Consider the following 26940-nt stretch of genomic DNA (forward strand, 5'->3'; position numbering starts at 1 on the left):
TTTGCTAATTTAAAGGCCAATTGTTGCTTAGATAATCAAGGAAGTTTCTTTACTTTGAAGTCAATCCAGCAGTATTTTATTGCTTGATTTGTAAAAGGAACTGCCAGCCCATTAGGTTCCAAAGCCTGGAAACCGAGGCTATGAAGGCAGTTTGGCAGTGACATCTGTTAACAGGGTTACTTTGGCTGATCTGATTGCTAGGCACCTGTCCCTTTCCTCACCACTCCTTTCTCAGTCTTGAGCTGAGATCTGTCACAGAGGAAGATCTTTCCGAAGAGAGGACAACCTGCCTTCTGTCAAGGTTACACAAGCAGCTGCTCTCACCCCTCCTGGCTGGAGCTTCCAAACAAGCTCTTCAGATTAGAGGACTAGAACTAGTTATTAATAGAATTTGCCGGTTATATTTCCCTTTTTGTGTATCAGTGGCAGACATAGTAGAATGAAAAGGAGATGCACAGTTTTACCTTTTATAAAATTATGAGATATTCCTGGTAAAAGACCTTCTCCTAAAATATCATGGGCTTTTAGATGTGGGAAGAGGGCTAAGGGTCATCGTTATTAAGTTAGAGACTTCAGTGCTAAGTGACTTGTCCTTCAAAGAGCCAACAGATCCCCATGTGGGGTTGGAGCTGTGGGAGAATCCTTCCTGGGCTGGCCCAGTTGCCCCTTTCCCACAGAAGGAGAAAGCTATGAGAAAAGGATGTTTCCTAGGCCTCTAAGGCTATAAATAACTCTAAGTCAATTCTTTTAAAGTCCCCAAACATTATACTCGTGGTCATAGATGGTCACCATGGAAACACAGATGAGCAAAAGTACAGGGCGGTCACCGTATCCCTCCAGACCAGAGGGGGCTCGCTGCTTCAGTTTTGGTGTTGTCGAGATAGGTGCAAATCAGATACTGAAACTGGAAAAAGTGTGAATTGGTGTATTTTAGAAACGGCTATTTTTTTTAAAAAATCATTTTTAGAACTATCACATATAGTTTGTTTAGAGCAAAAATAAAACAAAACAGTTATAGAGTATCACTTGATTGGCTAAGTGATTTGCCCTTGGAGAACTCAGTGCACGCTCACAGCCAGGTGCACTTTGTTACTACTGAAATGAATGTGGAAATGTGCTTTTTTTTTTTTTTTCCCATACAAAAGTGTTTTCAGGATCACAGGATGTACTGACTGTAACCTTATGTTTACATTATAATTTAAAGTTTCTCAAAGTTACTTGTTAGAGACTTGGACTTTGGTTCTCTGTATACCATTGGAGAACCCTTCTCTGACGTCTACTACTTTGCTTAATGGAAGTTAAATAGTTTACAGCTGTGGCTCAGAGAAGAGTTAAGAGCAGGGTAACTTTTCAGGCTGCAGATAAAGCTTGGTGGCAGGGCACTTGGTGAGCTTGTACAAGACTTCCTGTCTGTTTGAACTCAAGTGCACCCCCCACACACAGTCAGCCCCCCCCCCCATGCACAAATTAAAAAAAAAAAAGTCCTTGTCTGAAGTGAGCAGTATGCTTTGAATTCCACACTGGAATTTTGTCTAAACCTGGAAGTGGCAGTGTTTTTTTTGTTTGTTTGTTTTGTTAGATTGGTTAAATAAGTGATATTTTTAAAAGCAGTATTAGCTATCTAGTTTTGTGGCCATAACGGAAAAAAAAAAAAAATGAATCCCTGGGAATTTGGTGACATGATTGTTCAGTATTTTTGTCTTTTAAATTTCAAGGATTTCATAGTACTAGAATGAAATAATAAAAACGAAACATCTTTTGCCATGGCTAACCTTTATGTTCTTTAAAATAAGATTTAAGTTGTAGTGGTAGACTACCCCAGTATCTCTAATCAATGAAAATGCTCCTCGGTCTCCATTGCCCAGAGATAGCCTTTATAGCTAATTTTGAGGGTATTGTTTCTTTCTTTTTCTTGGTGAGTGCATAGACATACACACACTTCCAAAATGTACTGATTGTATGTATAATATAATGACTATGATTATTGTTAGACAACTTATAACTTTTACTTAAAAATTTGTGTCCATGTGTATATTGCTTGTACAGTTACTTCTGTATATTTTCTTTCTATATCTGGAAAGTTGTGCAGTGCAGACTGCGAATATTGACAGAAACCATTCCAGGTCATTCTTCACTGATCCATGCCTTCTTAAGCTACTTCCTATTCAGGACTCAGTTTTGTGCTAATAGTCACACCTCAGTGTGTTTAGTCAGTTCCTTGATTGCTAAACTCACCTGATTGGTTCCAGGCTTTCAGTAGTTCGTGGGTTATATATCGAGTATCAGGATTTATACTTTGGAGAGTGCTGTGGAATTTCTCTGCAGTTTTCTTGGCAATAATCTCCTGCTTATTTACCCCTTACTGACTTTTAAAGCTAGAAGGGAGCTAGAATGGAAGGCAACTGGCTCTATTTCCTACTGTACTCTTAACTGCAGAACCACCTCTCCAGCCCCAGCCCCAGCCCCAGTCCCTGCTTCCCTTCTTGGATGCCTTGTCTCCAGATTGATGGTTAGTGCTTCTCGGAGATACAGATGATACAGGGATTCAGCAATCCTCTTCCTCGGAGAGAGGTGGTGGGTAGGATGGTGGTGGATTAGAAAAGAGGGATATTGTCACCTGAGTGTAGAGAGTGAAAGCTAGATAGTTTTGTGGACTGAAAAGGAGATGTCATGAAAGTCATTTCTATGAAGAAATTTATGGCAAGTTTTTCTGGGTTGGTGAGAAACCTGGATTATAGAGTAAAAAAGAAATGACTAATCTCTTCTTTTTGGTTGCAGGAATAGGTACTCATAAAATCCCCCCAAGTAATCGTATTTTCTTTATAAGGGTAGATGTGAGACTAGTGAGCCAAGGCTACCACTCTCCGCCCCAGGTTTTTCCGTGGGCAGGAAAAGCTGAGACTCTGTAGGGGGCTGTGGGAGTGGAGTGTAGATGTGCAAGGTGGGTGTGGCCCCAGGCAGGAGTTCTGACATCCTCTCTCTTCTGGATCCTGTTTCTCACTGATTCTAAACTGACCAGCAGTGTGCTTGCCCTTGCTCCTCCTATTGACCTGCTTCTGCCACCATCTGGTTCCCTTGTTACTCTCTGCATTTCTCCTTTGCACAAGGTTTCTGCTTCATCCACGCTTTGTCTCATTGGAGGCCCCTTAGTGACTCGGTGTCTCCATTTTGCTTTCCTCTTTAGCCACACTAATAGTTGCTGTATTTTCTTATCATTTCCCAGTCCTACTCCCAAAGAAGAGACTGAGGATCTATGTTTGTTTGTGTTTGTTTTTAATTTTTTTTTTTTTTAGGAAGGGTTTGTTTGTGTAGTCCTGGCTGTCCTGGCACTCAATTTGTGGATCAAGCTGGCCTTGAATTCTCAGAGAATTGCCTGCCTCTGCCTCCCAAGTGCTGGGACTAAAGATGTGCTTCGCCACCGCTCTGCTAAATGTGACAATTTTCACTAATCATTTTGTGAGACATCTAACTATCATAAACGCAGACATTGCCCTCCCTTCTTGGATAATGGCATAGCTTCAGAAACTCCTAGCTGGACAGGGACCTCAGGTACAGCAAGTACCTCATGTTAGGAATTTATGTAACATTCCTCCTAGGTGACTAACATCATCTATTTGAAATGGTTCTGAGGAATGGAGGGGAGTGGGAGGGATGGGACGAGGAGAGAGAATGATGTCACATGTAATCAGCGAGATGTCCTGAACTAAGGTCCTCTTTGGATAAAAAGGGGAGTGTGTTGATATGCTTAAAGTTTTTTTTTTGTTTTTTGTTTTTTTTTTTTTTTTTGTCACTAAATACTTTTCTTGGGAGTAACCTCCCGTTTCCCCTTTCCCATTAAGGAACATAAATCTGGGAAATGCACACTCTACCTCAGTGGTGAACTATCTGAAACTCAGACTTGTTAGTACTCAAATCCCAAGGTGCCAACCACTTTGTCTTTTCTGCTCCATTTAAGGGCATATGAAATAGCTCATGCTGTTTTTCTAAGGACAGCAAACCTATTCAGAACCCGATACTCTTAGAAGCTCCCGCTTTCTGTGTCAGTAGTTTACCTCAGCAGTAAGTGTCTTCTCCATGGATATTGGAAAGAGGTCTGATACTCCCCGGTTTTGTGCTGTCTTGGTGATCTGGCCTGTGCTTCAGGGATGAAAGCCTGTTAACTGCCCTTTGGAAGAGTGTGTCTTCTCTTCCTGAGGGTCACCATCAAGTAACCCCTTTGTCCCCCACCCCCACTGCACCTCCTCCTCCTCCACTTTGAAGCCATGGTTAATATTGGCATTTTGAATGTTCCAGTCAGCAACCTAGTTCTTAACCTTGGTGTGTGCCCCTAGGAACCTGAGGGCAGCTTCCCTGACAGGCACTATTTTGAGTGAGAACTAAGTTCATTAAATGCTGTTTTAGTTTGATTTAGGATCACTTGAAATGTAATCTGATTTGAGAGGCAGCATTTAAGCTCCTGTTTATGGAAAGATTGTCTTGATTATCATTTGGTGGGAATTTTTGTTGGGTAAAACAAAGGCAATGTCAGCCTGTTTGGAAAGGGACTCCAAATGGTCTGGTGGCATTTTAGAATGTTTCTCCCTGGTAGTTTAAAAATCTTTTAAAATCCGCTTTAAAAATGCAATTTTAGTTCATGAGCCGAGCTAAGCATTTTTACTTTAATTAAAGACTTTGCAGTGCTCCTTATTATTTAGGAAAAAACCCTTTGAGATCATTGTTGGTAAGAACATGGGCAATTTCAAGCCTTCCCTTAGCTGGTAGGTATGCTAATCCCCATTTGATGGGTTTGCAGGGAGTTGACAGACCAGGAGCTTGGTTCAGAATCTGTTTGTAAATGAACTTTCTTTTAGTTGTTATTTTGTGAAGAAACAAGGAACTTACCTACTGCTTTATTATACATTTGATGGTTTGGGGCTCTGTCTTTTGTTTACTGGTCCCTACTAGCCAATATCCCTTGTTAACAGGTGGCATACTTACAGAATTCTCTTGTCATTTTCATTAGACTTACTCATTCAAAAGACTATCCCATATTTTAATTTTCATTACTTTCTCTTCTTTATAGGGCCCAAAATGTGCCTGGATGTGATTATGTAGAATATATGTCTGCATATTTTCTTTGCTTCATTTGTGTGGAGATAAAAGATATTTGCATACACGTATATAAAATTAACACAGTACAAAGATAAAATGATGGATAAGTGACTTGACTCTTGTAGAATGTCACATTTTGTAATATAATCAAGACATTTGTCTGTTCCAGGACTTCTGAGAGAAATTCAAGCTGGCAAGCTCATTATATCACCATCGTTTTGAGACAGGGTCTTGATGTATAGTTCTGGCTGACCTAGAACTCACTATGTAGACCAGGTTGGCCTCAAACTCACACCTTGCCTCTGCCTCCCAAGAGCTTGGGTTAAAGACTTATACACCATCAAGCTAAGCAGGCCATTATTTTAAAATGTTATCCTGTGGCATTTAGTTCCTGAAACCAGGAGTACTTCCAGGGTCATCTGCCATGTCAATGTTAAGTTTCTTGGCTTCATGGTGCGCTATCAAGTTCAAGACCATCATAGTGGGCTTTGAGTTATAAGAATTAATGATCATGATTACCACTGAGGAGGAGGAGACCCACACACCTTTCTGGGCAGCCTGCCCTGGGTGGCAAGGAGAAAGCACAGGGGCCTGTCCAGCACCTTGTGAAGCCAGGCATTCAGGCACCAGAGAGAGACAGGGTGGCTCACGCCCTGTGTAGAGAGGCAGATGAAGAGGTGAAGGCAATGAGGAGCAGGCTTTGGTGGGTGGCTTGCCTGGCCACCCAGGGCCATGGTGATTGCCTGGCCTGGACTGCTGACAAGGCCTATGTCTCAGTCCCTGGCCCTGCTGCAGCCATAGTCCTTGTTGATGTCCTTGACTCTTGTTACCACAGAAGGTCAGAGAGGATTGGGCTGCACAGAGTTGGCCCCGCCCCTCAGCCACTGCAGCACTCTGGAGAGCTGGTCGGTCCTGCACTTCACCTGGGCAGTACAATAGAGCTACGCGTGCTGGCAAGGGTGAGGTTGAGCCTGCCCTGTCCTGAGTGTGTGAGAGCCAGGATAGCTGGCTCCTACTTCTTGTCTGCCATGTGTGAAGGGGAGAGAAAGATGCCCTTCCCCCTTCACCCTGTTACCTGCAGCAGGTGAGGGAGCCCTTACCAGTTTCAACACTTGGGAAGGTGGGCCCTCCACCTCACCTGGGCGGGCAGCACAGGTGGTGTAGGTGAGTGGGTGAGCCAGCCCAGAGGGTGTGAAAGCAGGAGGACCAGCCTTGCCCCTTGCTCCTTGCTGCCTAGGGTGAACTAGCTGGGACAGTGCTGCAGAGCTCACCCTGGAGATGTGAATGACGGGGATCTGGCAGACTGACCATCCCAGCTACCACTCAGGCCCAGAACTAGCGCTATGAGTTGGCCCACCCCAACATCCACCCCATCTGTGATCTGCTGGAGCATGTGAAAGGGGACTCAAAAGCCACAGGATCACCCCGACACAGGACAACAGGATATCCAAGAGGCCAGTGAGGGCCCAGTGTTGCTAGCGGAAACCAGAGACCTCGAGCCAGAATACATTACTTGACAGTGAACACTTATAAATAAAGATATATGGACTAAAGGGTTTATTTTGTGATTCACCATGTCACACTACAGCTTCCATGATAGGATTTTTCTTTTTCTTTTTTTCTCTTCTCTCTTAAGTTTTATTTTATTTGATGGGGGTCGGGGGTTTGCAAGGGCAGATATGAAGGGATGGGGAGATGAGTGGGATGGAGATACATGATGTAAAATTAAAAAAAAAAGAATTACTGATCTTGAATATATAGTGTATGGTCATGTACAATAGTTAAATATAAGGATGATAATAGTGGTTAAAACAGAAGTTACTATGTTTCAACTCTTGGATTTCAAAGCGTTTGTAGCTCTTAACATTTAATTCTGACAACAGCTCAGACAAGTGTATTTACTGTTAACCTTCTTTTATATAGAAGGTCCTCAGTCTGTGAGGACCACTACTGTAATATTTTCCATGTCTTTGTACCCGTCTATCAATTAGTTAATTGAAAATGCACTGACCAGAGGATTCACTGTCAGTAAACAGTACCTACTGCACAATAATTAAAACCGATGAGAACTCTAGCCAAGCTGCATATTTTATTATCTTTTTACATATTTGCCTAGTATTTTAATACATTTCTTTTGAGGAGGTACAAAAGAATCTTAGGGTAATTCAGTAAGTGAGTTAAATGTATCATGAATAAAAACAGTGAGAATAGAATTGCCTACATTTCTGACTAATTTTTATGTGACCTCAACATGAGTAAGCTACTACATTGGCAGCAAGAAACCTGAAGATGATACGAGAAGATAAGCAATATTTAACAAGTACCCCTCCTATATGTCTTCCATCTTTTTGTTGTAATTCTGAGTTGATAAGTAAGTTGCATACAGCAGAAATCCCCTTGCCCTGTCTTTTGTCTAAATTCGCAATAGAGACATTGGGAATGTATTAATATGAATGTGTTGAAAACTTTGAAGAACATAGCATTTTGGCAGTGGGTATAAAGGTCATTTTAGAAGGGGCTCTCCGCTCAGGTGAAGAAACCTTAGGGGGTACGTAGTTCCCTGCACTGAAACTGAATGAAAAAGTTAGGACAAGCAAGCAGACTGTTAAGAACCTAAAAGAAAGGAAAATCAAAGATGCAGACACATCCTCTATAAATATGCCTGTCATCTCCTGGCAGACGGTCTGGGATGCTGGCTGGCTTGGGAAGCTTCTGCCTTACATTTTTTAAGAAAGTGCAATCATGTTTTCCAAATCATGAAAAGAGCCTGGGGAAGTGGTTGGCATCCTTTTAGAAAGACCAGAGCAAGTGAGGACCAGCCAATGGGCAGAGATGGGGGTTTATTGGCTCTTCGGTTTATTGGCTTTTCTTTGAGCTAGGCATTTCTACACCCCAGTGATGTGAATAAGTTCTCTTTGGTTCTGACCTTGAAAAACTTGGAAAGTCTGAATAAGAAAAACAGACAGGGAAGTTCCAGGCTGGTGAGGTCATTCTTTAGTAGAGGTGTGTAACATTTAGAGCTAGACACCCATCTCCAAAGTCCTTCTGTTTTCCAGGGACAGCATGTCTTATGACTACTGTCCTGTCCTAAAGGAAGGGATTTCTAATCCACTTTGCAAAATTTTAGCTACTGTGCAAAGTTTGTACCAAGGCAAAAATTGAAGTGTGGGGTAGGACTGTTCCTTAAGCGTGGCAATTTTGATCATAAAAAAGTTCCTGAAGTTCAGTGCTTCTGTACAAACGCTAAGGCTTGCAGAGTGTGTGCATCTGTCTTTTGATATGTGTGTATAATAATGCCACGCTTTTATCTTATAAGCAAATCCTGAACTCTGAGACCATCATTGTTTAAACCATCAACAAGGAAGAGAAATGATGAAAAGAAACAATGTTTTTGTGTTGATCTTAGTAACTAAATTTGCCATTGTTCTAAGAAACTCAACAAATGACCACAGGATGTGAATTTAATGGACTTGTGCATTTGAACAAAGGTATTCCAGTTGTAGTGGAATTTTTCATTTCCCTTTATCCTGCTCAGTGGTGATTTTCCTGCCTGAGCAGAAATCAATAGCAGCTCATTATGATTTAATGAGGTAAATAATTCCAATGCAAAAGAAACAGACACAGGCAGCAAAGGGTTTATGTTATTTCTGACTCTTGTCTTCTAGATCAGCATTTGAAGCTAACCATTCTTAGTTTTTATTAGAAAAACAACATGCAAAGTCATTTTTCTTTTTATATTCTTTGGAGCGCTAGAGAATGAAGCCTAGTGCTTCAGCAAACGCTAGGCAAGCACATTAACACAGACCTTCCTTCATCTTCTGCCCAGGTAGCATATAGAGAGGGAGGGATGGAAGGGGGGAGGGAGGGAAGGTGTGAGGGAGGGAGAAGGGCAAAGCAAAACCTTGTATTACAACTTGGGTTCAGTGCTGCTTGTTTGTGTGTGTGTGTGTTTGTGTTCCTGTGCCCATGCGTGTTGAGTAAGCAGCAGGGAAGCAGTGTGCGTACCCTTAAATCTCCCCAGTGTCGCATGTGCAGTATCATTACATTGTTCAGTTAAAGCAAAAGCTTTTCATTTTTGAAACAGAGTAGAGTTACAGCAGAGAACTGGTGGGCACCAGAACTTTTCTGGGGAATACTGGCATTTAATTATTTATTTGTTTGCTTGTTTATTCATTTGTTTTGGACTGTTTTGGTCAAGTTGAAATGGCCCACCTTGCCTTTGATTTGTCATTGGCTATACACATAATTCACTTGATGGGAAAAGTGCTGTGTATATGCAGATGGAACCCAGGGCCTTGGACTTGGGAGACAAATGTTTATCCCTGAGCTGCACCTTCAGCCCTAGCATCATTTTATTTAATACACATTATCAAGCCAGTGAGGAAAATGAAGCCTACATTCTAACAGAAGTGGCTAGGGTCAGATTGAATTTGAGTTTCTTTCTCCTAAGTCCCTGTAGCTTCTGTCTTTATCACCCATCCATCCATCCTCCATCCATCCATCATTCTTGCCTTCTGTCTGCCTATTTACCTACCTACCTATCTGGAGATCCTCCATCATTGTCCTGGGCCATAAGTCCTTTCCTAACCATTATTGCTATATTGTTTTGAGTGTTTTCTTCTTTATTCCAGGAGACCTTGCACCCTGTTAACCAAAAGTGTCCCAGTGCTGTTTGGCATTTACTGTCTTGCTCATTAAGATAATTGGAAATGTCATTGGTGGCTCCCAGTGTTTCACTGGTACTCTTTCTTACATGAATGTTAGGAAGGAAGACACATTGAGTTCTGTTTACCTGATTTTTTGCTTGTACTGATTATATTTTTCTTTCTTTTAATTTTTTTCTTCCAGTGCTAGGAATTGAACTCAGGACCTCACACATGCTAGGTCCATGGGCACTAGGCCAGCCCCTAACCACTGATTCTGCTAATCTGCCTCACAGATTTACTTTACATTTTGGCCTTCAAAGATTATTTGCTTATCTCACTCACTGTGGACTGGATCTCCAAACAGAACGGTGTTGTTAGCAATGTCAGGGAGACACTGTCCATTACTTCTGTCAGCAGAGAGAACTCTTTTCCCACTTAGGGACCTCTACTCAGGTAAAACTGGGTTCTTAGGTGCTGCAGAAAAGAATTTCATGACGAGCCAGGGTGAACCAAACCCATGAGCTTATTAAGATGTGGGAAAGTGCATGCTTAAGCATGCCAAGAGGATGGAGATGGGAGAGGTGGGGAGGAAAGGGGGGGACCGATTTTACAGTATACATTTTAGATACATACAGTCGTCTCAAAGGCTCTTAGGTGTCTTTATAGCCATATGTATATGATGCATATATGATTTATAGATGGATGTATATGATCCTGGATGTCATTGACCAAAAGCTTAAAGATTTAAGAAACTTTAAACTTCAAATAAAACTTAAAAAGTTAAGCAGAACTATATGTGCTGATTCACTTATCTTTAAAGCTTTTAACTTTTGTTAAATTTTATTATTAAAAACCCTGAAAATGAACAAAAAAGCCACATACCAAAATTAACTCTACTCCACCTCTGTATAACGCAGAATAGACATTTTGGAACAGCAGCTGTGGCTTCTCTTCTACTTTACACTTGCAGTATGTTCATGTGTTTTATGCACTTAGTTGCCACCCAAACCAAACAATCCATGGCACAGTTAGAACTAGGAAAACAGTCAGCTTTATATCCCTTTTCATAGCTCATGTCCATCAACTGAATCCAGTCCTTCCTCTCTGCTCACTGTTTATCCTTTCTTGTTCTCTTTGCTCTATGCTATACTATTCCCCCCGCCCCCGCACACACATTTGCTTCCGTATACTTATATGGGCTAGATTCCACATAGGAGAGAGAACACGTTTTGTGCTTTGATTTTTCTTTCTGAGATTGTGTGAGACCTCACTCACCAATTTCCTTTTGTAAATGAATTTGCCCAGGGTTTTCGGAGGTGTATTGTTTAGATTTAAGGGTGAAGGGAACACTATTACAGTAAAACGGAAGTAAATGGCTCTAAGTAAGTATTTATTTAGCCCTCTTCTAGCATGTATGAGGCCTTGGGTTCGATTTCTAGTACTGGAAGAGAAAGATTAAAAGAAAGAAAAAATATCACATGTCTTTAGGAAAACATTTTTTTCTTCCTTTTTTTTTTTATTTGTTTTGTTCTGTTTTCTGAGACAGGGTTTCTCTGTGTAGCTTTGGCTGTCCTAGAGCTCACTCTGTAGACCAGGCTGACATAGAACACTCAGGGATCCACCTTTCTCTGCCTCCTGAGTGCTCAGATTAAAGGCAGAAAACATGAATTTTTATCTGTGGGGAGTTTGGGGTTTACGAGTTGTGTTAGGTTTCTTGACTCAGCAAGAAAGGCAAATTTGATCCCAGAGTAAAGGGTGGTCTTTGTTCATCCCCTGTGTCCCCCTAACTTGCCCTGTTTTTCCGTATTGCCTCAGTATGCTAAGCAATTCTCTTAGGATGATTAGGAGTTAGCTCCTCATGTTCACTTTGATTATCTTATTTTCTCATGTTCAAACTTCCCCATGGTTTATCATTATTATTTAGGTGCATTGTTCTTTTAAATGCAGATACTAATCCAGTGGCTTTCCTTTGTAAGCTGGGACCTGTAGACCACAGAGGGGTTGCTAGGCAAGCATCTTTGAGAGATTATTATTATTATTATTATTATTATTATTATTATTATTCATGAAGAGAGTGGATTGCTTTGCTGCATTGCATTTGGAGAGAAGGTCAGTAGACGAGGCCAGTTTTCTCTAGCTAATGGCATGTGTCTGCCTGGTGTGCATGTGGGCAGTAGAAGGATGGGGACTTACAAACAACTCTATGATTTAGTAGGAGGGAAGTAAAAGCCTTTCCCTCCTCCAGGAAGGGGACAGAACTGGAGACCTTTGAGCATGTCCCTGAAGCTGTTAATTTATCTGTTCTCTGTAAGACGTTGACTGATAGAGTGAGATACATGTAAAATTGCTTCTTGACCAAGACAGGGTTATATGACCTAATTAACCTATCAGGTTTGAAAATCACAAATCACAGTGTGTTTAATGCAGTTAGCCTGCCATACATCATAGTCTAGCTACACAGTACAGCGTGGTGTTGCTTTCCACCCTCAGGACCCCATGGCCTGTTGGGAGCCAGACTCATCGCTACTATCTAGCCTTGGAAGAAGGTACTGCATAGTGATAGTGTCAAGGGGTGAGATAGAAATTCAAAAATTGGGTTTGAAGAGACGGCTCAGTCGTTAAGAGAAGTGGTTGCTCTCACATAGGACATACATGCAGGCAAAATACCCACAGACATAAAATAAAATAATTGAAGAAATTTTAAAATTGCACAGTTTCTAATGTGTGGTTATCTCTTTGGTACTGTAACAAAGTAGAAAAGTCGTTAAGTCTTAACCATTTAAGTGAGGGACTATCTCTATGGGAAGTCTTCAAACCTGCCTAAGATACTTTCCCCACCTTCCTATTGGATATAAAAGGGCATGTCTGAGACTCTGAAGTGCTTTGGATACCACATAGGGCCACTGAGAGATTTAAGATTCTGCTTGGATACTTTCCTAGTCACAGTGACATGGTGTCACTTTTTTTGGAGTTGCTGCCCATCTGTGAGAGCACTGGGACTCTTCTCTCCCAGGTAAGGCACATTAATGGATTAGGACCAGGGAAGAACACCCCAGATGTTCTGCCATTCAAACATCTTTGCAATCGCAAATCTCTGAGAAGGGCAGTCATTGGTCAAGGTCTTATTTGGTTACTTGGTAATCTGAGGCATCTGTGCTGTGAAGGGCTTGGCTTTTTGTTAAGTCCTTTGTCTGCTTTTTCAAATAATCTTTCATTATTTCTCTACAGTACCATTTGATGCCTTCTAGAATAAAATGAGGACTCTTGCTTGCTTACCTTTGTTGTTCCTTTGCCAATTTCCTGGATTCTATCATAACCTCACCCCTCCCCCATCCTAAATTACAATCCTCAACCTAGGTGAGGGGTGGCGGTGGCAGTGGTGGTAGCCTAGGTGCATGCCAGCACTCTGTGAGTTCAAAGCCAGCCTGGGCTGCAGAGTGAATTCTAGGACAGCCAGGGCTACATGGAGAAAACTTGTATCGGAAAACAAAACAAAACAAAACTACAAATCCTCCAAAATTCAGTCCAAATACTCATCCCACATTCTCGATTATGACAGTTCTCTCTCTGGCTGCCCTATGTATCAGTTACTTGGGTATAAAGCTTGCCTTCTCTATTCCCTTTTTTGTTCCTGGAGAATAAGTGTGCTTGACCTGGCTCAGACCATTTGGTGATGATTTGTTTTGTGATTACATGGGGACAGTCATTTGTCTTTGACTGTGTGATGATCTTTGTGTCCAATCCAGACTTTGTATTTCTCTCTTCAGTTGTAAACCTTCTGGGCTATTTTGGTTTGTAACTCCTGGTAGGGAGTGTATCCTGTAGTCTTCCTTTCTCTGTGTGCTTGGATACCTATGGGAAAACAGGAAACTGCTTGCTTTTGACTTGGAGCCTTTCTAGTCCACAGTCAGGAGTGTCTCTGTGGACATTGTCTAAACTCTTGGGTGATCATTTGTGTGGAGAAGTGGGGTATCAGAGGAACGAGTTCCTGTGTCCTTTGCCTGTTACATGTGGTGCTTCTGTACCCATTGCTACTCTAATGGTTGGACATGCTGCAGTTTCCCTGGAGAAGCCAGTGGTTATTGTGAAAGGGAAATTGCTCTATATTTTGCTTTGGAATTTTTCCATCCTTTGTGGTTCTATAGGTTTCTTTTTTATTTGGATATCCACACTATGCTGCTAGTCCCTGTGCATAGATGAGACAATACTTTGTGCTGTCCCTCAGACCTCAGGCAAGTGACAGTAGTGGCGCTGGCTGCTGACAACTCAGAAGGGAAGCTTTGTTGGGCAGAACACAAGGCCTAACGGTGAGATCCTTTTCCACTATATGTGGTCCTCTGTATCAGGATTCCTGTGGGTAGATTCATGTCAGTGATTTCCATGCCCTTAATGGCAGTGTGATATTAGCAGATGTTTATCTACACCAAGAAGAGAGTTGAGGGGCTAAAGAGATGGCTTAGTGGTTGAAAGCACAGGCTGCTCTTCCAGAGGACCCAGGTTCAAGTCCCAGCACCCACACGGCAGCTCACAATTGTCTGTAACTCCAGTTCCAGGAGATCCAATACTCCTACACAACTATAACAATGCACAGAAAAAAGAAAAAAATAATTTTTTTTTTAAGGAAGAGAGTTTTAAGGATTTGCTGTTAGTAAGCTATTCCATCTAAATCATGTGAACATGGATGCTACCTTGATATAAGTAGTTAGGTCCCCCCAGCTGCCCCCACCCCCTCTGTCTGTCTCTCTCATACCTACATTTTGTGGCCAATAAAGCAAGGAAAATGATAAGCTCTGCTCCTTAATGAGAAGATTGTGAATTGTGAGATAATGTAACTTTGTAACTTTTTCTGGATCTGAATTTCTGCTGTTAAGGAAGGTGGTAGAAGTATTTATAGTAAGTTAGAATGCCCAAGCTGTCCCCTGAATCTTGAGACTGGCCTGTCTGTGACTTGGGGTTTCCTAATTCATGGAGTACATGGTAATGAACATCCATAGGTGTCTTAGGGTTTTTATTGCTGTGATGAACACCGTGACCATAAAGCAAATTGGTTTATTTGACTTACACTTCCACATCACTGTTCATCATTGAAGGAAGTCAGGACAGGAACTCAAATATGGCAGGATCCTGGAGGCAGGAGATGATGCAGAGGCCATGGAGGAATGCTGCTTACTGGCTTGCTCCCCATGACTTGTTCAGCCTGTTCTCTTATAGAATCCAGGGTCACCAGTCCAGGGATGGCACCACCCACAATGCACTTGGCCTTACCCCCCTCCCCCCATCTCTAATTAAGAAAATGCCCTACAGCCTTGGCTATATCCCGATCTTAGGAAGACATTTTCTTAATTGAAGTTCCCTTCCCTCATATGACTTTGGCTTGTGTCAAGTTGACATAAATCTAGCCAGCACCACAGAAATGTGAGACTGGTAGACCAGTGATGGGAGGCGTTCCGTGTGTGATACAGTAATGCAACTCATTACTTCTCAGGGATCTTTGTCTCTCTTGGGAGTCTTGGGAGAACGGGATGGCTTTGAAGACAAGAAGAGCTGCACTGAGCACATGATCTCTGACTTGGGCTTTGTGAGCTTATTCAGATTCTTCAGGTCACTATCAGCTGATGGATACCTCTAGCTTTGGCTGACTTTGGAAATGTTTGCTGGCCAAGGCTGTGCCTCCCTGTGTAGTTAGGGCGGCATGCTGGTCCTTACCAAGTCTGGGGATGTGTGGGGCTGAGGGGTGTCCTTGGCCTTTCTGGGAGATCAGAGTTCTAGGCTGTACCCGGAGTGATCTCACCCCCAAGAGGCCTGATGGGATCTGTATGCCTTCAAAAGGTAGAGAGGCACACAAATGAATAACATTTTTTTTTTGAAGATGGCTTGTAAGGTTCTAAAGGTGGTGATTCGCCATTTTATTAGATGACTCGCTTCACCGAAAAAGAAGGCATTTTTGCCGTGTTCTTTTGGACTACCAGACCTAGAAATTTCTTGTAGGAATTCCAAGGAGATCTTGAGACAGCCAAGCACTGCTTTTGGTGTGCAGGCACTCATCTGTTTCTGTCAGAATAAATTAGGCCACTAAGTTATAAATTAGGAAAATATTTTGTGACTTGTGTTTTGTATTTAACAAACAGAATAAGCAGCTGGCCACAAACAACATCAAGTATAAGGAAAACAAAAATAAAACCCAAGCCGTCCCTGAGATGGCTGACGGAAGATCCTTTTGCTGTTGGTCAAGGCTGCACCTTCTCTGGGTGGCTGAGACTTTGCCACAAGTCCCTCTCAGAGACCCAATCTTTACTTATCCATTTGGCCACCATCCCTTTCCCCCTCTGTCCAGCAAAATGGCTCCAGGAAGAAGGAAGCCCTCGAAAGCCCTATCCATATCAGAGCCCTCCTTCCCTGTTCCTCCTCCATACAAAGTCTCCACCCACTTGGCTGATTTGATCACCCTGGATGTCCTCTTTGTCAAGCTTATTGAAATTCCCTATGGGTGGGATGCTATGCACAGGGATAAAATAATAATAATAATAATAATAATAATAATAATAATAATAATAATAATAATAAATAGTGTTTCAGAACTGCCTGGTCCTTGCGATGCAAAACAGCCATTGGCACTGAGCATGGAGGGGAGCCTCTGTGGCCCCAGGGTGCAGGGGAAGTACATGGAAAGTGCTCTGTCCCCACCCAGGTCATCTGTGGTCCTAACCCCTACCCCAAGAGGATAAAAGCCTTGTTTTAGGTTTCTAAACTGAATGGAGGCTTTCCTTAGCTTAGAAGGGAGTAGTTCCCTAAATCCCTGGCCCCACCCCCTTGTGTTATTCTTTCCAGCTGCTCTTTCTCCACAAATGTCAGGTTTGTCCCCTCTGTCACCTCAAGGCAACTGACATTCGTGACTAATTATTTAAAAGGGCAGCTTTTTAGTTTATTTTGAGGAAAAGGAAATCCCTGAGAGCTCTGTTAGATACACTGCACTTGAACAGGTGACATGTTGGCATTTGAGGTTTTGAAAACAGACCCAGAAAAGTCAGGTTTTTAACATGGTAGTTGGAGCAGCCAGGGGCACAAGGCCAGCCTCGTGGACTTATAATACTGGCACTGTGTGTGGGTCCTCTGAACCAATTCCAGGCCTTTAAACTTGATCCAGGCAGCCAAGGCAGGTGGTCACGGGGCTTAGGGAAGGGCCACCTTGATACAATGAGCTCTTATCCAGCTAAATTTTTTTTCCCCTCCTGGTAAAAGCCATGTTATATCAAGTCCAGTTTAGAGGATGTCAAAGCGGCATGAGTGTGTGTGTGTGTGTGTGTGTGTGTGTGTGTGTGTGTGTATGAGATTGTATTATTTGGTAGTGATTTGTGGGAAAGGTTTGGCTATGAGAGATGTATAGAAACAATAAACCTATTTTAGCCTAAAGTTTTATTTTGGTGTAGATGATTGCATACTGTCTTTGTCATTATGAAATCTTTATGAACTGACATATTGTGAGGATGCACAAATGCAAACTCCAGAGGGAAGGAAGTTGAGAATGTGGATGCTGGTACTTCCTTAGGGCTTCGGTGCAGTCTGATACAGGATGCTGGGTACTGTGAATGAAGAAAGTGAGTGCCAAGTGTATACAGCAGTGAGAAGAAGTAGTAAGCTGCAATCTGAAGAAGTAGTAAGTGGAGTTGAATGGTGTTTATGTTTCTTTCCTTTTTCAGGGCAGCTAAGCAGCTAAGCTAACCCCTGGGGCTAGAGAGATTCAGCAGCTCATGGCTAGTTCATGGCTCACAGTTAACAGGGTCTGGTCAAGGCCCTTCTCAGACTTATAAGGAGACCTTTGGGTTTTATGCCTTTCCTTGCTCACTTCTTTCTCCTATAGCCAACTATTTGTCTGTGTATGTCCTTTAGTCTGTATATATTCTTGTAAAACACGTTGCTTTACATGTATTTTTTTGCCTGAGGCAAAATTCACAATGAAATTATTCTTGTTAGATGGAATGTCTATGTGGCAGTTAGCACGTTTCACGTGTTACTACTACTACCCTGATGGGGGACTTCCATCTGTGTATATGTTTGTCTTATTGGTTGATAAATAAAGTACTGTTGGCCAATAGGGAAGCAAGATAGTGGAGCTAGGAGTCGAGGAGGATTCTGGGAAATGTAGTAAAGAGGGGCGTTGTGATGTGAGCCTGGCAAGAGAAGACACATGCCGCCGGAGTCCTCGATCAGATAAGTTTTTATAAAATATATAGATTAATAGTTATGGTTGATAATTAAGACTGATCTAGCAGATAAGAAATACTAGTCATTGGCCAGCTGCATTGTACCTAATATTAATCTCTGTGTGTTATTTTGGGCACCCATGTGGCAGTGGGGCTCAGGCGGCTGTCGGAAAGATTTATCTCTACATTGCCCCTCTTTTCATCTCCAACATATGTGGCACTGCCCATCCATGCCTATCAAAACATTCCTCCCTCTGCCTGCGCTTGGCAGTCACTAGTCTGCTTCCTGCTTCTGAGGGTATACCTATTCTAGATATTTCCTATGAATGGAATCATGCAGTGTGACAGTTTTGGTGTGAATGTTTTTATTTTAAAGTGTGTGTGTGTGTGTGTGTGTGTGTGTGTGTGTGTGTGTGTGTGTGTGTTGTATAAGCATGCATATGTGCCCGGTATGTGTACATGCAGGTGGGTGCCTCATGGTGACACCTGGAATCTTCCTTGATCCGTCTTCCATCTAATTATTTTTGAGGCAGGGTGTTTTAATCGAACCCAGAGCAGGCTGATAATAGTCTTGCTAGGTAGCTTGCTCTGGGGATCTTGTGTTTCTCTTTTTTTAATATGGGACTCTAGGTAGGCTGTGTAATGCTCGTGTAATACTTATGTGGGTTGGGAATTCCAATTTTTTTCTTTTTGCTTGTACAGCACCTGTTTGAACTGCTGAGCCTTCTTCCCAGCGTGTGTGCTTGTAATTTAAAGTTAACTTGGTTAAGAAATAATTTATACAGATAAAACATACTCATTTTTATATGTGTGTTCGTATGGACTGGTGCATATGTGTGTTCATGTGCTGTACAAATGTATATGGATGACATATCTGCCAAGGGGGTGATTTCATTTTTTTTTGTCTTATTGTTGGCTTTTAAAAAAAGATGTATTTAGTTTTAGTTTAAAAATTGTGGTTGGTGTGTGTGCGAGGCGAGGTTATGTGTGTGAATGTGCACACATGAGTACAAGTGCCTGTGGAGTCCAGAGAGGGTGTTAGAGTCCCCTAGAGCTGGAGTCATGGGCAGCTTTGAGCTCCCTAGGATGAGTGCTGGGACCTGAACTCAGATCCTCTGCAAGAGCTATGCGTACTCATAACAGTCTCAACCTCTGAGCCATCTCCAGTAGCCTCCTCCCCCCACCTACCTCCCTGTTTGTTTTATTTCTTTAGATAAGTTTTCTCTCTTCTGTGTGTAGCCCGGAATTTATCAAAGATCCTCATGCACCATCACATCAGGCCTAAAAAACAAAACCAAACAACATTGTGCCTTGGGATTGAACTCATGTTCCTGTGCTTGTCCATCATGGCTTACCCAACCTGACTCTGTCTGTCACCAGTTCCATAGTCATGGTGTTTGTGGGTCTGATGAGTGATTGTTTCCTTTTCTGTTTGTATGAGATGGCAGAGCTTCTAAGGGCCAGCTAGCAGTTGGCTGTTGGCAGACTGGCTCCGGGTTGCATGCATGCTCGGTCACTTTGTTGCATGTGTAATTTCAGTGCCTGCTTTCCCATATGACACTGTGCTGTGTTCCTACACGAACAAAAATGGCTGCAGGATATCCTCCCACCTATGCATAATATGGCAGTTTTTACAATTATATTTTTAAACATTTTCTAGGAATGCCGTGTAGTTACCTATGTAGATGGAGTCTTAGGATTTCTTTTTGCTGTAATAAAGCACCATGATGGCAAGCAACTCGGGGATGAAAGGGTTAATTTCAGTTTTTACCTCTCAAGTCTCACCCTGGAGAGACTTCCATACCTCAACTATGGAAGCAGGGCAGCAACTCCAGGCAGGAAGGTGGAGGAAGGAACTGGCTTGCCCAGCCTGTGTTCTTACTGTGATCCAGGACCACCAGCCAGTGGGTAGCACTGCCCACAGTGACCTGGGTGCTCCCATTTCAATCATCAGGCAAGCTTCCTTGTCAGTCTATCTTTGGGTAGCCAGCCCCTAAATAGCAACATGGAGACTCCTTATTAATTATGAAAGCTTGGCCTTTAGCTTAGGCTTGTCTCAACTAGCTTTTATAACTTAAGCCGTTTATATTAATCTGTGTTGTGCCACATGGCCTTACCTCTCTTCCATCTTGTACCTCCTGTTTCCTCTCAGTGACTGGCCAGTGACTGCCTTTTTTCTTCTTGGAGTTCTCTCTTTGCCTGGAAGTCCTCCCTATACCACCTGCCTAGCTATTGACCATTCAGCTTTGTATTAAACCAATCATAGCAACACATCTTCATACAATGTGCAAATATTTTGCATCATATAGGTTTGCCCATAGGCCAGTTTAGAAGTTTCTCAGTGGAAACTTCCTCTCCCAGATGACTCTAGTTTGTGGCAAGTTGACATAAAACTAGCCAGCACAGATGGTTTTGTGTTCTAGCTTTTATATATTTGCTTGTTTGCAGAACTGTCAAACCCAGGGCCTTGAACATGCTAATGCTAGTTAAGCATTCTCCCATGAGTGAGACCCACACCCCAAGCTTTTCCACTCAGCACTATATGCTGAGGGATTTACCTGTTTACTGTGGTTAGGTAACATTTTATTCTTGCCATGGGTTTCCTTATTTTTTTCCCTCCAGTCCCCACACAGCATTATAGGGAAAATTCCTATATATGCCACCCCAAATAGGAGCTACTTGTCTTGTCACAAGAGCAATGGCACATAAAGTGTGTGTAAACTTAATCTCACTCCTGGTAAAGGCAGATTCTTGTCCAGAATGGTTGTGCTGGAGTCTCTACTCCCATGAATGCCTAGAAAAAAAAAAAAAACCCAAAAAACCAAAACCTAACAGGAGCTGATGCTGGTCAGAGAGCATAGGAACCCCAGTAGTTACACTAGGATGCATTAGAAGGAAAATGGCTTCCTATATAATTTGTCATTTTCAAAGCCCTCCCCTCCAGACTCAGGGATCTAGGCAGAGGAGAAGGCAGAAAGATTGTAAGAGCCAGAGGTGGGGGAGATGACGCCAAGGTGACATTGTCTTCCAGACACAACAGGGATGAACTCAGACTGTGAGAGCATGCACAAGCCTGCACAGGTTCAAGCCAGACAGAATCCCAGCCCTGAACAGGATAAGGGAAGACAAAATCCCTCCACTAAGGAGGAAGCTGTTGCAATTGCTCCCTTCTGGGAAATGGAGCATCATTTTTCTCCGGTGGAGTGTCACTGGACATACCAACCACAATCCAGGGCAGAACCCAAGCCCAGGAGTAGTTGGCCAACACAACTCGTTGCGTTGTTTGTGGGATGTGTCTGTGTGTGAGTGTGTGCACAAAAATGTTTTTGTTTGTTTGTTTTGCTTTGTCTTCCCTGTTTAAATTGATGATTTTTTTTGTTGTTGTTGTGTATGGGGGGAGGAGAATACATGAGAGAATAAGAGAACAAACATGAAGTTGGATGGGTAGGAGGTGGGGATGATCTGGTAGAAGTTGGGGGAGGGGAAATACCCAAATCTATTTCTGCAACAAAACAAACAAACAGCAGAACAATTGTTTGTGTTGAAGGCATGACTCCATGGGTGCCAGTGCTCGCTGTACAAGTGTGAGGACCTGAGTTCAAATACCTAGAACGCACCTAAAAGTCAGAGGCTATGGTGCAAGGGTTGCAGCGGAGACAGGAGAACCCTTGGGAGCTTGCGGGCTAGCTAGCCTGGCCTATGTAGCTTGCAGCTGAGACCATAAAAAAGATACCCTGTCTCAAACGTAGGAGAGGGCTGACATTGTTCTCTGACTAATACCTGCACACGCACACAGAAATACAAACACACACACTTCCTATGGAAGCAGTGGCCATGCATAGCTTAGTGTTATCCATGGTGCGTGGGATGAGTTGTTTTGAAGCTCCGGGTCCTTTGTGGGTATGGTCTATCTAAGGTATGGTCTACCTCAAGCAATATAGGTAAAAGCCTGGTTGCACGTTTAACCTGTGTCCCTCACATCTAAGATGGCTCAGTGCTTTTATCTGTGGTGCTGGGTCAGGAGAATTGGCCCTGTGGGGAAATTGAGACTGACAGAGACTGATGGAGATGTGGCTGATTGGAGACTTACAGCTACAGAGCAGATCAGTATTATCTTTTCTTCTTTTTATTTAAAAAAAATGTTCAAAGTAAGCCCCCCCCCACACACACACACTGAGAGTGCACTATCTGGCGATTTTTCTGACTCTGATTCTTCCACTTGACTCTTCCTCCAGCCTTTTACTTAGAACAACACAGTCCTGGGTTTCTCTTTGGAGTCCCTCCGTGAGAAGATCCCCCCCATCTGCTGTCTTCCACCTGCAGTCATCATAGGGTGTCTTCGAGGGGTATCCAGAACTCCTAGGGAGTAGTGCCTTCTCTCGCTAGTCTTGTCCTGCTGCAGTGGATGACTAAGAGCTTGACTGATGCTTTTGGCTTGGCTTTTAAAATGGTTCTGCTGATTCTCATTTATTGAGCTATTGGGAAATTAGTTTTTGTGTTTTACAGTTGTACTTAAAAAAATTCTTGGTATATTTATTCAGCGTGTGTGTGTGTGTGTGTGTGTGTGTGTGTGTGTGTGTGTGTGAGAGAGAGAGAGAGAGAGAGAGAGAGAGAGAGAGAGAGAGAGAGAGAGAGAGAGATCTCTTAAGTGCACCTCATGCTGGTGTTGGGGGGAGGGAAAAGGCATGGTGTGTGTGTGAATCATAGGAAGGAATTGGTTATCTCTACCACACTTGGTTTTGTTTTGAATAACCGGTTTCATTACATATTCATGAAACCTTGCTTATATTCACCCCCTTGCTGGTCCCCTTAGTGTTGGGTAGGATGTCAGGGCTGTCTTCTGTGCTTGAGCTGGAGGAGGTATGCCCAGGGACAGTTTTAGTGACTTCCTTAGGCAAACACTGCCCTGAATGAACGGGTTAGTTCCCAGTGTTTACCAAGTGTGGTTATAAAGGTACTTCTTGCCCTACAAGCTGCTTCTTTTCCTGTAAAAGGAAAGTGTGTGGTCATCAAGTCATGCTCGAGCTTCCTTCTTTCAGCCCTGAGAAAAAGAAAGGTCCAGTCTGAAGTAAATGTACTTTTTAAGGGTGCCACACAGTCGGACTCTTTGTCAATATTAATTTCAGCCCTGATGGTGTCTTTCTCTGGAGCCCAAACGAACAGCTATCACTACATCATTTGAAGTAACTGCTTGAGCCAGGCAATGCAGTAGGAGTTCCCTTGTCTCAGGTCTTATCTTTGTTTGTTTCACCTTGACCGTGGTGTCCATTAGAGTAGAACCAAGCCTACTACTGCTGCTGTGCCTGCTGCTGCATACAAGAATGCATGGTGCCAAAGGCAGAGGTGCTTGCATTCAGACACCCCAGTGGGCTAGTTTCCATTCCCATACAGTGATAAGAGTACAGGTTTCCTGTGATGAGCTGCTCGAAGACAGAAGATGTTCATGAACCTTTGTGAAGTAGACACATACTTGCTACGCACAGTGAAGTAAAATTAAACAGACAGACACACACACAGAGAGAGAGAGAGAGAGAGAGAGAGAGAGAGAGAGAGAGAGAGAGAGAGAGAGAGAGAGAGAGAGAATCAACTGGAAATCAGATACCAATATTAAGTCACAGCTTGAAGGCACACTAGTTCCTACCCCTAGATATTACTCAGAAACACTCGGTTGGAGGTTAAAGATGACTCAGAGGGCAGAACCGCCAGCAGCCTTTGCCGTTCCCAGGGTTGGTGAACTTTGTGTAAATTAGAACAGAAGTGACTCTTGTCAACAGGTGCACTTGTGTGTTCCTTGCACGATGGCTGAGTGCTGACCAATAAATGCTCCATGCTGTTTCCTCTTGACTCAGGTGGCTGAAATGAAGCAGCCACTAGAGGATAGACTGGTGTCTAAAGGGAGAGTTGAGCAATCTTACCATATTTAGTAACACTCTTGGGATGAGATAGGAGGCGGGGGGCAGGATAGATAACAATGCTTTGCCTTTTGATTTCAATAAAAATATTTGTATTGTAGCTATATGGATACTAAATTGATTTTTTTTTTGCCATAGCAATAAAAGAAATCGAAGGTGCAAGAGTTTTAAGTTGATGTAGAGGTATCGAAGTTTTAGGTTTTGTTCAGTGTGATTGCAAGAATAAAGAAAATGGGTTAATTGCACTCCCTTTTCCTGCTTTTACGACTATACAGTGCCTGCTCATGATCAGTCAACACTTTGAGGATGTTATGCCTTCCTCCAGAGAAAGACTAGTCATCATTACATCATAGGGTCTTTTGTGTAGTTTTTTTTTTTTTTTTTTTTTCAGGTAGGGGAAAAAAATTCCTTCGCATTCCCACAGAAGACAAAAGGGAGCTTAAAGGATTCGAGGTTCAGATGTCAGATCCATTATTTGAAGTGTGACATTTTGCTTAACTGGTACACAAACAAATGCAAGAATGTGCCTACTTGTGTGTAGCCTGTGTGTTCTGGGGTCCTGGCAGTGAAACTAGCAGCGCCCAAAGCCAGACGGCCAAGGAAAGCACAGCAGTCATTTCTTTCATAGCTGTTTCCTGAGACAGTACATGCAGGCCCCTTTCCTGGAAGGATTAGGAAAAAAAAAAAAAAAGGTTGCAAATGACCTTTGAGGTGTACTTTTGCTATTTGCATTATAATCCTTTGGGCTCATGCTTTTAATTTTTAAAATCACTGGTGATATTTGTGAAGAGGTTCAGTGTCTGTTTTACCTGAGTATTGGCAATAAGATCCTTACAGGAATGTAAGCATGCCTACTACACCCACCCTGGGGCCTTCAGAGTTCCAGTTCCTTTTTCAGGATGGCTGGGAATTGAGATCCCCCTCCTCCAGCTTCATTACTTATTTATCATAAGAGGAAGGCTTCAAAGTTGAATAACTAAGTCAATATTCAGTGTCATGAATAAGTAATTTCCCCCCTCTCAGGATGCTTTTTCTGTTGGTCTTTTCAGGTATTCCTCTATCCCTGTAAAAAGTCTAACTTACTAAAATTCATCTGACTTTTGCTTGGGCCATTCATCACCATAAATATCAAGTTATTTATGCATCTCAGTGCATCATTTCACATGGGCCTGGAGATACAAAAAGAGCACCCAAGATACAGGGGTTAATGAAAATAACAGGTAGGTAGGTCTCTTTGGATTTAGGTGGAAGAAGGTGGAGGTGACGTTAGGTGCAGTTGTGATCTGCCTGGGATGGCCACTAAGCTTGTTGTGCTGGCCAACATAGGTGGGTTTTGGTGTGGTAGCAAATAGTCCTTCCATCACAGGAGGTAAAGGGACACAGGTCTGTGGTCCGGGAGATGTTCTTTCTGCAGCCATTTGGGCTGATTCCCTCTGTTGGAATTCCGCTGACTCTCTGGACAGGACTAGTTGGGGTCCTGTGCACTGTGCAGAGGAATGTACACATTGCTCTCGTGTCATTAGCCAGAACCAGTCACGTGATCCTGCCTATCACTTGATAGGGCAGAGCTTCTATACACAGGAAGGAGATGCTGGCGAGGTCCAATGATGTCTTCTCCATGTATCTAAATAAGACCCAGCCCTCAGCTGGGAGCTAGAGATGAGGATTTGGGAGACATCACAGACAGGAATGGTAGAGTGGACTGTAAGTGAAAGCATCTGCTTCGAGCAGTCGGTTTCCATGACAGTGTGTAGCTTTCTTCACATCCTGGGCTTTGTAGTGCCCTAGAAAAACATAAGTGCTGCAGCACTGTCAGTAAAGCCAGGAAGTCCTGTTTGCTCTGCTCTTGGTGATGGACACACAATATCAACATTGTTGGTCTCCCAAAGTGCATTTGCACTTGAGCACTTGAGGGTGGTACAGTCTTGTAAGTTAGCTGACTCCCTCAGTCTTAATGTTGACGCGTAGTGTCGGGCCAGGGCTAAGGTGGTGGGTTGTGCAGGTCAAATGCTAATTTTTTTTTTTTTTTAATGTTAAGGGATTAGGTGGAACTTGCTCTTGTGTTTTTCCATATTAAACATCACAAAGATCTGTTGTCTCCTTTCAAAAACATTTGTGTATGTCTGTATATGCATGATGTATGTGTGCATGTGTGTGGATATATGTGATACAGCACATGTGTGGATGTCAGAAAGCAACTCTGTGAAATCCCTTCCTTCCTTCCTTCCTTCCTTCCTTCCTTCCTTCCTTCCTTCCTTCCTTCCTACCTTCCTTCCTTCCTTCCACCTTCCTGGGGATCCTGGGGTTCAAACTCGAGTCACCAGACTTGCATGACAAGCACTTTGACTCACTGAGTCACAGCCCTGGCCTGTGTCGTGTCTTTTTCCAGAATGCTCATTACTTGTCCCTGACATCAGAATATATGTATGGTTCTGCTGCCGTGTGAGGCACATCTGTGGAGAAGAGCCCTGCTGGGTTAGAGGCTGAGCCAGATTCTGTAGTGTGTGCTGCCCTGGTTCTCCCTCTACTGCCTTCTCACCACTCTTCTTCCTCCCGACTCTTGTGCTTGTTAAGGCACAGCCTTTGGGAGGAGGCCCAGCTTGCATCACATAGGAATGTGAGCAGTTGTTTGAGGCACAGGGTGATTCTTTCTTGGAGCCTTTGTTCTTATCTGTAACGTGGGGCTTAGGAGTTATCTTAGGGTTTTTAGCACCGGTTGTGTATCCCTTATCTGAAATGTGTGGGAACTCAAGTGTTTCAGATTTGGAAATTTTTGTATAGCGTTTACCAGTTGAGTGAAGCTAATCTAGAAACCCATTTGGTTTAAGTAACTTATTAGCAACATTTGCCAAATCTAGTAATTTATGCAAACCACTACATACAATAGCTGGCATGTTTTAATTGCCCAGTAAATGCTAATTACAATAGATGTCATTGTCTTGACTATTTTCTCACTAATTCTTTTATGAAAGTTTGTGGTCATTGTCTCTTTTCTATGGAACTAAGAACCAAGTCCAGGGCTTTGCACATGCTGGGCAAGCGTCTTAACCATTTCAATTTCTTTCTGTCTGGAGGTGAGGAGCAGTGATG

The 26940-nt window shown here is 42.8% G+C and overlaps 1 protein-coding gene across 1 annotated transcript in view; it reads left to right on the forward strand.

The window, feature by feature from the left end:
* Stk39 (serine/threonine kinase 39) overlaps positions 1-26940 on the forward strand; it is a 269282-nt gene that overhangs the window by 15484 nt on the left and 226858 nt on the right. The gene's annotated exons all lie outside the window — the stretch shown is intronic.

This window comes from Cricetulus griseus, chromosome 6, assembly GCF_003668045.3.
Source record: "Cricetulus griseus strain 17A/GY chromosome 6, alternate assembly CriGri-PICRH-1.0, whole genome shotgun sequence".
In the NCBI taxonomy this organism is placed as follows: domain Eukaryota; kingdom Metazoa; phylum Chordata; class Mammalia; order Rodentia; family Cricetidae; genus Cricetulus; species Cricetulus griseus.